This window comes from Lissotriton helveticus, chromosome 3_1 (assembly GCF_964261635.1).
Source record: "Lissotriton helveticus chromosome 3_1, aLisHel1.1, whole genome shotgun sequence".
Taxonomy (NCBI): domain Eukaryota; kingdom Metazoa; phylum Chordata; class Amphibia; order Caudata; family Salamandridae; genus Lissotriton; species Lissotriton helveticus.
Genome location: NC_136061.1, coordinates 561,052,213 through 561,066,138, shown reverse-complemented (window position 1 = coordinate 561,066,138; position 13,926 = coordinate 561,052,213). Strand labels below are relative to the sequence as shown.

Here is a 13,926-nt window from a genome sequence, read left to right as displayed (position 1 = left end):
AAGTGCCCACTTATATATATATATATATATATATATATATAAGTGGGCACTTACCACGCTGTAGATGCTATATATATAATGAAGTTTACTACCAGCCACAACTCAATTCACAAAAGAAATCAGGCAACCAGTCATGAACATTAATTTATGCTTTCTTCTACTACTCTCAAAATCTACATAAATAAATAATTGTCTGCCTCAAAACCCATTCAGCACATAAAACTTTAGCATTTGCAATCTTGGCTGCGTGCCAAGCACACGCTCATTTAGCAGTCCACACAAAGTGGGTAACAGACCAAGCCTTTGACTTTTATAAAAGTTCACTGAGCAGTTTTATTTGTCACTGTTATGTGCAGCAAGACAGAGCATACTAAACAGCGAGATAATAAAATGCCGACTCAACGTGTTGCAGACAGCAATTAGTACAGAGGTTACCTTAAGATTAAATTCAGATTCTGAGCTACTTGGTGTTGTGGTTTGGAAGATACGTAGTGATGTGACTTCTGAGTCAGCCTAGGTAGGACATACCCTATTAGCTGGTTGACATACATGTAAGTATTCCAACTCCAGTCGGACTATGCCAATCATATTGGTTTTAAGGGATAGGATTTGGACCGGGGACAGGGAAATGAGAACCATGGCCAAAGCAGAGTACAAAAACCGCTGCACTGTAAACCATTTCATAGAGCTGGCGTTGCTGATAGTCCGTAGGTCCATTGCCTTGCATTGAAAAGCCAACATGTTACCGGGGTTAAAGCACTGGTGCACAGCGACACAAATGGGATAAAACTGTATCAGTGGTGCTTCGGGGGGAAGAGACCCGGGACTATGTATGGTCCCCATAGCTGCAGACTAGGACAATCTGCTGCATGAGTTGCAATAGTTTAAATAGAACCTCCCCGATTAAGGAGAGACAGAGCCCGATTACTGATTAGCATTGAGCTCCAAGGAACTGCCGATTCCCCGTTATCTTATCCTGAACCTGCGCCCTAACAGACTGATGGGAATACAGTGTGTGGCAACGCACTTTATTTCGGAATCCAAGGTCAATTCTTGAAAAAGATACAATTACTGCAGAATGCAGCGGCCAGATTGATTTTGGATATCCCTAAATATGAGTCCTTTTCCCAGCAGCTGGATGTGCTGCACTGGGTACCAGTCAATAAATGAATATTTTTGAAGCTTTGTGTATCACCTTCAAAGCACTTCAGGCCCCTCCTACTTGACAATGCGCCTAAAATATTATACTCCGTCTAGAAACCTCAGATCTACCCACCAAAAACTGCTTCAAATTCCCAGATTTAAACAACTACGTTGAGGAGGCAGGAGTTTCCTGCTAAGATCTGCCAAGTCCTGGAATCTTCTACCACTAGCAATTAAAAGCAGCACTAATCTGAACACATTGAGAAAAGCAGTAAAAACCTGGCTATTTCAATCCGACCTCTAATGCTTACTCACATGTTAACTTCACATAAGTCTGAGTCCCTAGCGCCATGACGCCTCCGGGCAATCGTAGCGCTCTATAAATCTAAAAATCAAATCAGTGTGGTGTGATGTAATTTTACATCATGGAACTATACCTCTGTGCAGGAGTGAGGATATACGAGGGGAGTCGCTCATAGGGAAGAATTATATTGATTTAAATCTATATCTGAAAATGCAACCGTTATGACCCACAGTTATTTTTGTTTACTTGTTTATACTGTAGCTCAATTACTCCTGCTGGACTAGATATAATGCTACGCATGCGCAGAGACCGGGGTGGGAATACTAAACATGTATATGTAACACAGATCCATGTGACTGTCATTTTTTTATGCCATGCTGAGGCTAAACTCAATACAAGTTGTTTAAAAATAAAATTCCACACTGTAAAGCTAGGAATTCAAGATCACACATAAGCATGAACGTAGCAAACATTCAATCATAATAAGTGTTATTCCCCTTCACCCTCTGAAACATAACCCATAAGCAGGATCTTCACCCATACCCCACTCAACTGTAAGGGCCAGAAGCATAATAACAAAGCCATTAGTTTTACACAACAGCTATACTCAACTGTAAGGGCCAGAAGCATAATAACAAAGCCATTAGTTTTACACAACAGCTATCACCTCAGCCACCCAGTAGAGGTTGAACAGTTGCACACTTGCATCAGGCAGTGACAGTTGGCACGAGTGATGGAGGGGGAGGCATAACCCAAAGCACCACCACGCAGACAGAACCTAAAAGGCACTCATCATGTACACTGGTTAGTTTGTAAAGATTGCAAGATCCACCATCAGTGTCCCCATGGAATATATCCGTCTACATAATCCACTCCTCCCAAAACACCAACATTAATTGGTCAGTCAGGGGAGAAATCTGATTGTGGCGAAGACCCACGGGATGACTTACAACTGTAGATCTTAGTCTGCACAAAGCATCAAGAGGCTAAGTAACTAGCAAACACAGTACCAACAAAAATCCAGTAACATGACAAAATCGCCCCTTCTCTCTTTACCCATTTAAGTCACTATACTGTGTTGAGTCATCAAAACACCCAATTATTCAAAGATGAAAACAAGAAAAATGGTAGGACTACTTAACCGGCACTGACTGTTCTGCACTGAAGCTGGAAAATGCAGAGGAGGCCCCAGAGTTCTGTGGCCACTGAAACTTGCAAGAGAAGGTGGATCCACATGGGTAGCCATGCAAGTAAAAGAGAATGAATAATTTAGAAGTCTACGAAGTGGACATTATCAGACCAGCAGATCCCAGGACCTTGTCCCAAGCCAGATACACTGTCCAACCCAACCTACCCTGCTACAGTACATTCCTGCAGTAACTACTGCAGTTGAGAATGAGTTCAGTTTGAGGAGGTCTGGACTTGCCGTTTGGTGCTGCAGTCAGATGGAGATGGTAGGCCAGTTTGGTGTCACTTTTGGTTGGTAATAGTACCTCTCCTCTCTTGAACAGAGATGTCTGTCAGAAAGATAAAGGCACCAATGTGCTCTCTTGCCTGAGCCGTTGTAACCTAAGCCTGCCAGGAACAAGACAGCGTTGTTAGTGGCCAAACCAAAAGATTATGGGTTAAATGTTTATTTGTCTCGGTCAGATTTTCCGTAAAGCTAATCTACGTTTCCTTGCAGTTTATACTCCAAAACTGCTACATATATGCCAGCCAGGGGTTCCTTTCTTGATCTTCAGCTTTGGCTAGTTGGTACAATACGTTGTGGCAACTACATCTACCAGTTCCACAATCATAGCAGAACGTAGGAGGGCACTACGAGCGGCCACAGAGGTGAGACTAACGGGGGAAAGTTTGAACGGAGATACCCACACCTGTTCACCTCAGAGGAAGAAGTCAGCGAGGCGCACACTCCCCGTGATGGCTCGGTAACACCCCGTATAGTAACCCCCCAAACAGCAGACACATTGATTTGTTACTCCCGATACGTCACAATGAACATTAGGGAAGGCATTCTCTGAGATCTCACACCCGCAAAGGGGACATTGCTCGGCACCAGCAAGGCACTCATGCAGGAGGTCTCAAACAAGGCAAGCTTGAAGTCTGAATACTGAACTGAACTGCAACGGGTAGAAGCGGAAGGAAAATACACATTTGGGCACTACTAATATACAGTCAATTGGCGGGTGGCCACAGTGGTAGCAGCTGGCGGAGATGGACAGCCACTTCCCCCAAGCAACAAACTAAAGTTAACACATGAAGTGCAGTTTGGACGTGTCGCTCCGAGTGATAGGTCTCCCAAGTCGGGAACATTTACCCTTGTTTAATCTTACTTCCCCCCCTCTTTCACATTCCCCACGTACTCATAGGGGAGCGCATGTACAGAAATTGAAAATATAGAATACACAAAAGTGGCTGGCACTTTAAAGGGGGAGGAGCATAGGGGATGGATGGGGCACTGAGCCAGGAAAGGCACCGACTAGACGAAATGGCGAACAAGATCCCGAACACAGATTTAAAAATCATTACATTAAACGTCAGGGGCATGCACACAGCAAACAAACGATATGCCATCTATGGGTACATAAAAAGGCAGCAAGTGCAGATAGCTCTCCTACAAGAGACACACCTGACAGCGTTAGAGGTAGATCGCCTACGTAAAAAATTGCGGGGTATTATTTGTGCCACAACACACTCTGCATTTGCCTGGGGTGCCCTGATTTGGATTAGACCCGTGATCCCCTTCAGGAAGCAATCACGAGTAGTAGAGAAGGCCAATACTCCCCGATAGCAGGACTATTAGAGGGTCTATCAATACTGTTCGGAAGCATATATTCCCCCAATGTGGAGCAGGACCAATATTGGAACCGCCTTACAGGAGTGCTAGCACAAAACACGTCGATTCCGTGGCTTTTCGGGGGGAGGGGGGGTTATAACTGTACCCTGGACATCTGTCTGGATAAGACTCACCCCCCATCGGCGCAATCTCCCACGCCTAAACAGACAGAGCAATTTCGAAATTGGGTGAACCACTGGTCCACGCCTAGTGAGAGAAGAATCCAAACACTGAAATATACTCCTTTCACTCCGCCCCACATAATCTGCGGGTGAGGCTAGATAGATTCCTTTGCTCCAAAACACTACTCCCAAACATACAACACACTGAATACCTGGGAAGAGTCTTGTCAGACCATGACGCACACACAGTGATCCCCAGATGGAGACCACCCCACCCCGTGCCTACATGGAAGCTGCTGCGGGAGTGCCTCACTGATCAGGTGTTCTGTCACACACATGGAGAGCACTTTCAAGAACACTTTGCACTAAATGCCGGTACAGCGACATCTAGACTGATAGAATGGGATGCGTTTAAGGTCGAAGCCAGGGGACACTGTATCCAACAAACAGTAGGTGTGCGAAAAATACTAGAGAGATCACTACAAAATGCGGAAACAATATCGGTGGGCTTAACAAAAACATGGACAAAAAGGATGCCACCCCAGAGCAAGTGGCAGAGGCCAAGACATCACATGCAGAGGCCATGAGGGACCTCTGCAAATATAACTTCAGGGTTTACGCTGCCAGGGTGCATCGAGAGGGAAATAGGGCGGGGACACTCCTAGCCTGGCTTGCTAAACAAGACACGGACATGAAACCAATCACAAGTTGATAGATAAGACAGGCACCCCTAAACATTCACAAGTAGATATGTTAGACATTTTTCACGACTATTACACTGGAATCTATCAGGCCTCGACACCACGTCACGTGCTGACCCAGTTCCTCCACCCACTACCTATGCCCAGCATCCCATCCGCGGACAGGAAGGCACTGGAGGCGAAGATTAAACCCCCGGATGTAACCCACGCAATCAGAACACTGGCACAAAATAAAGCGCCGGGATTGGACGGCTTTTCCCTCGAGTATTATAGCACCTTCTCAGCCCAGTTGACTCCCCGGATTGAGTCCATGTACGAAGATGCGCTGAAGAGAAGTGAGCTCCCAGGCTCGCGCGAGGAATCTACCCTGGTGACATTCCTCAAGCCACATAGAGACCCCTCGCTCACAACCTCATACAGACCAATAACATTGCTCAATGCAGATGTAAAATACTTGACAAAATATTAGCAGATCGGTATATCGCAAATTCTTCCACAATTGATCCACCCAAATCAAAGTGGTTTTCTCCCAGGGCGTAACGTTTCACAGAATATACGCAGGTTATTCCAAATACAGGATAGAGCAAAAGATCAGTTCCCACGTGACACATGCCTGATTCTGGACCTCGAAAAGGCTTTCAATACATTGCTGTGGCTATACCTATTCCCCGTCCTCCGTAAAATATGCGTTGGATCGACCCTACTGGCGTATACACAACTCTTACATAAGGGCCTCGCATCTAGGGTGAGAATAGGGAAGCACATCTCTGCTTCATTTTCAGTGGAGCGAGGGACCAGGCAGGGGTGCCCTCTATCCCCCCTCCTGTTCGCTCTGGCAGTGGAACACCTGGCCATACGCTTACGTCAAGAGGACGAAGCATGGGGTATCCCAATAGCATACACGGTACAGCGCATGACTATACGCAGATGACCTTCTGATCTATGTTCGAGATGCCACAAGCGCCCTTACTCCGAGATTTGGAATATACTACAAGACTTCGCGGAGGCCTCCGGCCTCAAAGTTAATTGGGACTAATCTACGATCTTCCCTCTGAGCCCTCACTTAGCTCCCCTAGACATATCAGTGGGAACCAAGAAACTCATCTGGAGTGCTACGGCACCCCGGTACCTAGGGGTAAGACTGTATCACTCTTCAAAGACCTCTATGAGGGGAACCACCACAAGACATTAGCGGGGCTGCGTGCGGCGGTAACCTTCTGGAAGACCCTGCCCTTGGCCTCCATTGGGTGTGTAGCCATAGCCAAGAGGATTATGGTTCCTGGACTACTTAGTACGTCACCAATCTACCTGTAATACCACCACGCTCCTTCTTTCGGGAGCTAGACTCATTACTCACAGCATTAATATGGGGAGGGGCGGTAGAAACAGGGTAGCCCTAAACACACTGTACTTACCCACGACTCAGGGGGGCTGGGAGCTCCATCCTTCGAAGTATACTTCTTGGTAGCTCAACTTCAGTGGTTATCTCATTGGACGGCAGAACGTCACATAGGAGAGACATTCTCCGACGTCGGCCGAGTACCTCTTCCGGCCATCCGGAGAATGCTAATGCCGGGTACCAAGCCTATATGCACATACCCCCTACAGGTATCAATAGTCCACACGTGCATGTTGCGAATACATCGTATGTCGAGGGGAAAGCCCCTATATTCCCCACTACTCCCATTAGTAGGATTTCCCGAACTGGAGAAATATTACACTTCTGGATGGACCGATCATGCAGTGATGGAAATCGAGGCCCTGTTTGAGGACAGGCAGCTACGGACATATGCCCAAATGATGGAATGCTATGATCTCCCACCGGGACACTTCCTGATGCATAGACAACTATTAGACAGCGGCCGGCACTGCTGGGATCTTAATGATAGTGAACCACCGACGCACCCGGTACTACACACTATTCTGCGTATGGGTACAGGGAGACACTTAGTCACCTGGCACTACAAAGCGATCCAGGAACTGATCACCACTCCCTTGAACGCGTTACGACAGACGGTGTTCCATGACGGGGAATGGGAAAAGGAATTGGAGTATCCAAAAAAGGTCTCCAGGAATGCGTGCTTCAAAAACATTCAATTCAATATCTTGCACCGCGCATACATCACAGCACACTGCCTCCAACGTTTTTATCCTGATACACATTTTGAATGCTCCGATGCCAGACTCCTGAGGCAAACTTCAAACATATGTTTTGGGACTGTCCCACAATCCAACAGTACTGGGACAGGGTGCACCAGACACTCCGAGCGACGGTCAACCTCATGGTCATATCCACATGGGAGGCATGTGCACTGGGAATCTTCTGCAGGTGGAAGACCGAAAAGGTACAGTGCCGTTTTGCATCCCTAGCCATTCACTTAGCGAAACTAGGAATAGCCATGCATTGGAGTGTCCCAGCAGGGACCCCAGAAGCGCCATTAAAAAGTGTGGGGGGGGGGGGGGGTGGTGGAGGAAGAAGCACTAAGGGATGAGGAAGTGAAAGGGATACGTAAATATCCTATATTTATAGAATGGGCGCAATACTATTTCAATTCATACAGGAGGCAACACCGGTGATCTCACCCATGGCCTCGCAGTCTCAATCTCAAATTCTGCCCTGATCCCTCTTAGGACAAACAATAACCAACGCGAGGTGGACGTGTGACGCATAAAATCAACGTTATACTGGGGTACCACCAGTCAAGCTCCTCTGTCTCCCTCCCCCCGGCCTCTCTCTCCCCCTACACACACCACAACACACTGAAAACAAATCATAGTTAGCCAAGCAACCGACTGTCACCAAGATACATTTGGACGGCTCCCTAACCCTCCCCACCCCCCGGTTCCCCTCCACAGTTAACGGTTCTGTTACTTCCCCTCGAAATCCCCGAAACCGACCTACCCCAATTGGGAATACAATCATGGACCTTATACTTGAAGATCCACGAAGACAGAGATGGGGACGAAACACCAACCCGCACCCCTGGGAAACCCACATATTCAGGCTCCACGAAACATACAAATATAAATAGAGTCCAACTGAAGGTTAATCCCCATGATATCTCACTGTATCTTGTCCATGATGTATGATGTATGATAGGATTGTCGATCTATTCTACACAGGTACCATTCAAACGCCTGTAAACGCCTGTCGACACGTGTTCATGATAGTGTATAACTCTGTAAACAAATATATATATACCGACTTACTCCTGGCCGTGTGTGTGAGCTGTAATTACCTTCTCCTGCGGCGCCTTCTCCCTGATGAAGCTCACGGAGGTGAGCGAAATGCATTGGAGCCCAGAATCATGCCGCCTTTAAAAAGAAAAATAAATGCATTTTTAAAACTGGACTAAGGTCGCGACTCATCTTTCCTCTCTTGTGGAGGGACTGTTGGAATATATATGGGCCGTGGTCCGGCCCAAGAGAAACGCACCGCCCTCAAAGAGCGCCATTCACTCCCGAACTTGGACCGCCTTGCAGAACGTGTGATGCACGAAGGGCGTGAGGTGCTCCCATAGACTGGACTATGGTAGGGTCCCAGACGATGTGAAAAGGACATTGTCAGGGTTTTTCCTGGTGGCTTTGAAGGCGCAAAATGTAGATCAACACGCACGGAAGGCTGCAGTAAACCACATGGCCCAGCATGCAGCATTGAAAAGAACAGCGGAAATGCGGGACCCAACAAGGGGTTAATAAACGGAAGCACCGACTTACTCCTGGCCGTGTGTGTGAGCTGTAATTACCTTCTCCTGCGGCGCCTTCTCCCTGATGAAGCTCACGGAGGTGAGCGAAATGCATTGGAGCCCAGAATCATGCCGCCTTTAAAAAGAAAAATAAATGCATTTTTAAAACTGGACTAAGGTCGCGACTCATCTTTCCTCTCTTGTGGAGGGACTGTTGGAATATATATATATATATATATATAACTGACGAAGGCAAGTGCTGAAACGCGTATTACTCTTTTGTGCAATAAACCATATTGAGGTTTAACTTACTGGTTGTGCTGGTTTGTCGACCTTGGTCCGGCAGAGGAGCTTTGAATGAATGAATGAATGAATGAATGAATATATATATATATATATATATATATATATATATATATATATATATATATATATATATATTAAAATCAATCCATAGGGGGCAAATGTGGGGCTCTTGAATTGTCATACACTTTGTATAGGTATCCTTTTTGCAACAACATCTGATGCAGTTACAGCTTCATGATACGGTATGAAAGAAGTATCAACGCAGTATGCTTGGCACAAACAAATATACGTAGTAGCCGCAACCCCAAAGAAGTTCCTTCAAAAGTTCGAGACAACGCCCCCCTGAAATCTATGCAGTGTTCCTTCTGGACCCACACCGGCGAACTACCATGCACTTGAGTTCCTTGGGGACGGACTAAGAAATGTTCATATCTTTGAATTCCCAACAGATCACAGTGCACCAGCACGTAAGTAACCTGCAGGGATTGGGAACTACACTGTTGTATTACGTGAACAATTCCAGAGAAGACTAAATTCGCTGTGGATGCATTACAAATTACATAAATATTAAAACGTGAAAAACTTCACCACCATAAAACCTTTCTTGCAAAAAATGACATCCAAGTTGGACCCCAACTGAAGAAAAGATAATAACTTTACAAATCAAAGGAACACATGTCAGCTCATTAACACAGGACGTTCACACCATAATGACTGTTAACACCTGTCCACTTGTGCCCCAGTCCTCGACCTGTGGTGGGCGCGAACACCCCACGCCTCCGTAGAGTGGTGTGCGCAGAATCGGAGAGAGTCGCAGCGACCTTCCACTACCCCTCTTAACGGCTCGAGGGGAAATTAAAGTCCGGTGGGATATAACTGTATAAAATCGATACGTGCATGCGCCGCGATCGGCCTCAGCTCTGTGTATACACGGGGTCTGTAATACCATAGGGAGAAACCCGGGACCAGCAGTACTATGAAGAAACAGACAGTAGGCTACAAATCTGACACGCTGGTGACGCAAGTACAAACCGGGTGGCTCTCGGTGTCGGGTAGTCCCCGAGTCAAACTAGGGCAGCCCTGGGTACTAAATCAGGAACAAGGAAATTTACATAATCGGAAGTCCATCACACTACAGAAGGCGGGATTTACAGCAGGTTCATTCTGCGACGACGAGCTAAAACAGCCAATAGATAACAGCTGAGAGACTTATTCACCAATCACAAAAAAATAAAAAAAGTTCAAGATATCTTAGCCAATGACTAACTGCTAGTTTTTCCACTAGCCAATCCGCTGGGAGTTCACCCACTCAATCACAAGTCTTCTCACTTTACCATCATTAATACTAATTTGGAACTAGTAACTTGATTGGGTGATAGCACTGGGGTTGGTAGCATTTACGAGATATGTGGTCAGTTTAATGGGCAGCGGTTTAGCATGAATTAGAAGTCGGTCTGCTGTCGAGAAAGACATTTTCAATTCTATTAAGGGAACAAAGACGAGGATTATGCATTTCTTTTTTCACTTTTTATTATCCAGCATCTTCAAAGAACAGCATTGAAAAACAAACATTCACTACATTTCCTATTAACCATAGGGAATAGGTAACCACAACAAGCAGGGCACAAGTTCCAAACAAGCATTTGCAATGCAATAGGTCTCGCATTACTGATAGTTTGAAGTATTGGTGTTGCAAATAATAATGCAACACCAATAGCTCATATTTCCAGTAATGCGAGACCTAGTGCATTGCAAATGATTGCATAGTGAGCCAGGAACCATACCAGAGGCACCCCCCACCTCGTCTCCCCACCTGGATCCCAATAACTTCAGACCACACCAAATTCACATTTTATGGAAGAATTGAGACCGCAGTTTATTAGGCATTTTTCAACTTACAAGCTATCTTTTAAACACCATTTAACTTAGTAGGCAAGCCTGTGTCCTTGCCCCATAAGCTCAGTACTGTGCCTTACATTCAGTGCCGGTCCATTTGCCCAGGTGACCTATCTCCTCAGGACGCAACCCTTCACTTTCACTCTGGGCAAGCTTCTGCTTCCAGCCCGACCAGGCAACCTTTTTAGGTCTCGTCTAAGGCATTGCTTTAGCAATGCTTTGGCCGAGATATTAAGTAGGGGCTCTCAGAAATGCTCCCAAAGGCGGATTGCCTACCGTGCATGTGTGTGGGCTCGTGCACATCGCACACCATTTGCAGCCTCTAAGCCTCTCTCCGCACTCATGCTGGTTTGCTTGCAGCCAGCATCAGACATCAAACACTTCATAGGAATCCGCTTGGTCGCTCCTGCTAACATAAATTAACAAGTCGTTGTCACAAAGCTTCACAGGAAAGACCAGCGACGCCATATGGACAGCAGGCAGCCACAACACATCTTCCCCACTACTCTTTTCCTGCCATTTGTTTGTCCCTTTCGAGCCGCTCAACTGGCTTCCCAGAAAATCAAGATTCCCAAGTGAACTGCAGTCTTATTTATTATTCAAAAAAAAAAAAGAGAGATAGAAACATATCTTAGAAATCGCAATGGGAATAATTTGAGTTTTAGTAACTTTATTTCTTCTCCCATTCGGTTACGCTTCCTGTCCTCTTCTGTTTCATTGTTTACTCCTCCCCTAACTCTGCCCTCTTTGTTCTCCCGTGTTTTCTATTGAATCTCCTCCACCCATCCTATCTCTTTCTCTTATTCTTCCCCTATACCTATTCAGATTACTTCTCTCCTTTTCTCCCTCCTTATTCTGTTCTCTATCTGCATCTCAATCCATTCTCCCTTCTTTGTCCTCTCTTCACTTTCACCCTGTCCATTTTGTCCTGCCTCTTCATTCTGCCCCAACGCCCCTATTCTGTACACTGTTCTCCTACAACTACATCACGGAACTAGGTGCAACCAAACACCAACAAAACCTCACACACAAGGGTATGTCAAGGACTGCCTCGGGGAAGTTTCACCTGATGTGTATGTCTGAGAGCATGTACATATTGTTTCTGTGTGTCTGCGAGCCTTCACCAGTGTATGTGTATTTGAATGTGTGTATGCGTGACGCTACTTTAGTCCACACACACTGCGCCCTCACACTACTTTAGGACACACACTGCACCCTCACACTACTTTAGGCCAAACACACTGCGCCCTCACACTACTTTAGGCCACACACACTGCACTCTCACACTACTTTAGGCCACACACACTGCGCCCTCACACTACTTTAGGCCACACACACTGCACTCTCACACTACTTTAGGCCACACACACTGCGCCCTCACACACTGCACCCTCACACACTCTGCACCCTCGCACACTCTGCACCCTCACACACTCTGCACCCTCACACACACTGCACCCTCACACACTCTGCACCCTCACACACAATTACACTCTACTGAATACAACATACACACCACACAATACCACTCAGTGCCACATAATTATGTGCTACATAATTACACTGCGCTGAACGCAACATACACTCCAAATACCACTCAGTGCCACATAATTACACAACACATAATTACACTCTACTGAATGCAACACACACACCACACAATCCCACTCAGTGCCACATATTCATGTTCTACATAATTACAATGCAACATACACTCCAAACAATGCCACTAAGTGCCACATAATTACATGCCACACAATTACACTGCACTCAATGCAACATACACTCCAAATACCACTCATTGCAACATAATTACACTGCACTCAATGTAACACACACTCCAAATACCACTCAGTACCACATAATTACATGCCACATAATTACACTGCGCTCAGCGCAACATACACTCCAAATACCACTCAGTGCCACATAATTACACACCACATAATTACACTCTATTGAATGCAACACACACTCCACACAATACCACTCAGTGCCACATATTTATATGCTACATAATTACAATGCAACATACACTCCAAACAATACCACTCAGTGCCACATAATTATATGCCACACAATTACACTGCACTCAATACAACATACACTCCAAATACCACTCATTGTCACATAATTACACTGCACTCAATGCAACATACACTCCAAATACCACTCAGTCCCACATAGATACACGCCACTTAATTACACTGCACTCAATGCGACATTCACTCCAAATACCACTCAGTGCCACATAGTTACACGCCACATAATTACACTGCACTCAATGCAACATACACTCCAAATACCAATCAGTGCCACATAATTACATGCCACATAATAACACTGCACTCAATGCAACATATACTCCAATTACCACTCAGTGCCACATAGTTACACGCCACATATTTACACTGGGCTCAATGCAACATACACTCCAAAAACCACTCAGTGCCACATAATTACACACCATATAATTACACTCTACTGAATGCAACACACACTCCACACAATTCCACTCAGTGCCACATAATTATATGCTTGTGGCGGATCAGAAGGAGGGACACGGATACTTGTGCCGGGTAGATAAGGTTTTATTTTTATAAATGTCTTTTTCTTTCTTAGAGTCTGTCTTTCTCTGGCTTTTGTGGCCGGATCCAATATGGCGGCGAGGGCACGAGTTCTTCGGGGGCTTGGTCTTCCCCAAGAGTCCTCGTCGCTATCTCCGTCTTCCTTCCTTGCCGCGTCCCAACGCCACATGCGGAGGAAAAGAAAGGCTCTTAGTGGTGTACTCAGCTTTGACAGTATCCCGAGGGGTCAGGGGAGTGAGGACACCGGTGCCCGTGTATATACAGAACGAGTATGTGGCTACAGGTGAGGGTTAAGGTGAGGATAGGAGGGAAGGGTAGGTAGGGAAGTCAAGGGAAGGTTG

At 45.9% G+C, this 13,926-nt stretch overlaps 1 protein-coding gene across 4 annotated transcripts in view; it reads right to left on the bottom strand.

Moving 5' to 3' along the window:
* KCTD18 (potassium channel tetramerization domain containing 18) overlaps nucleotides 1-10,269 on the bottom strand; it is a 284,906-nt gene extending 274,637 nt beyond the window's left edge. The window contains exon 1 of one of the 4 annotated variants that reach the window (XM_078680493.1): nucleotides 10,134-10,269. The gene's annotated coding sequence lies outside the window, so the exon portion shown is untranslated. Of the gene's footprint in view, nucleotides 1-6,524; nucleotides 6,662-9,825 lie in introns of those variants that run through there. The other 3 variants (XM_078680490.1, XM_078680494.1, XM_078680495.1) reach the window with 3 other exon arrangements.
* Between the last annotated feature and the right edge of the window lie 3,657 nt (nucleotides 10,270-13,926).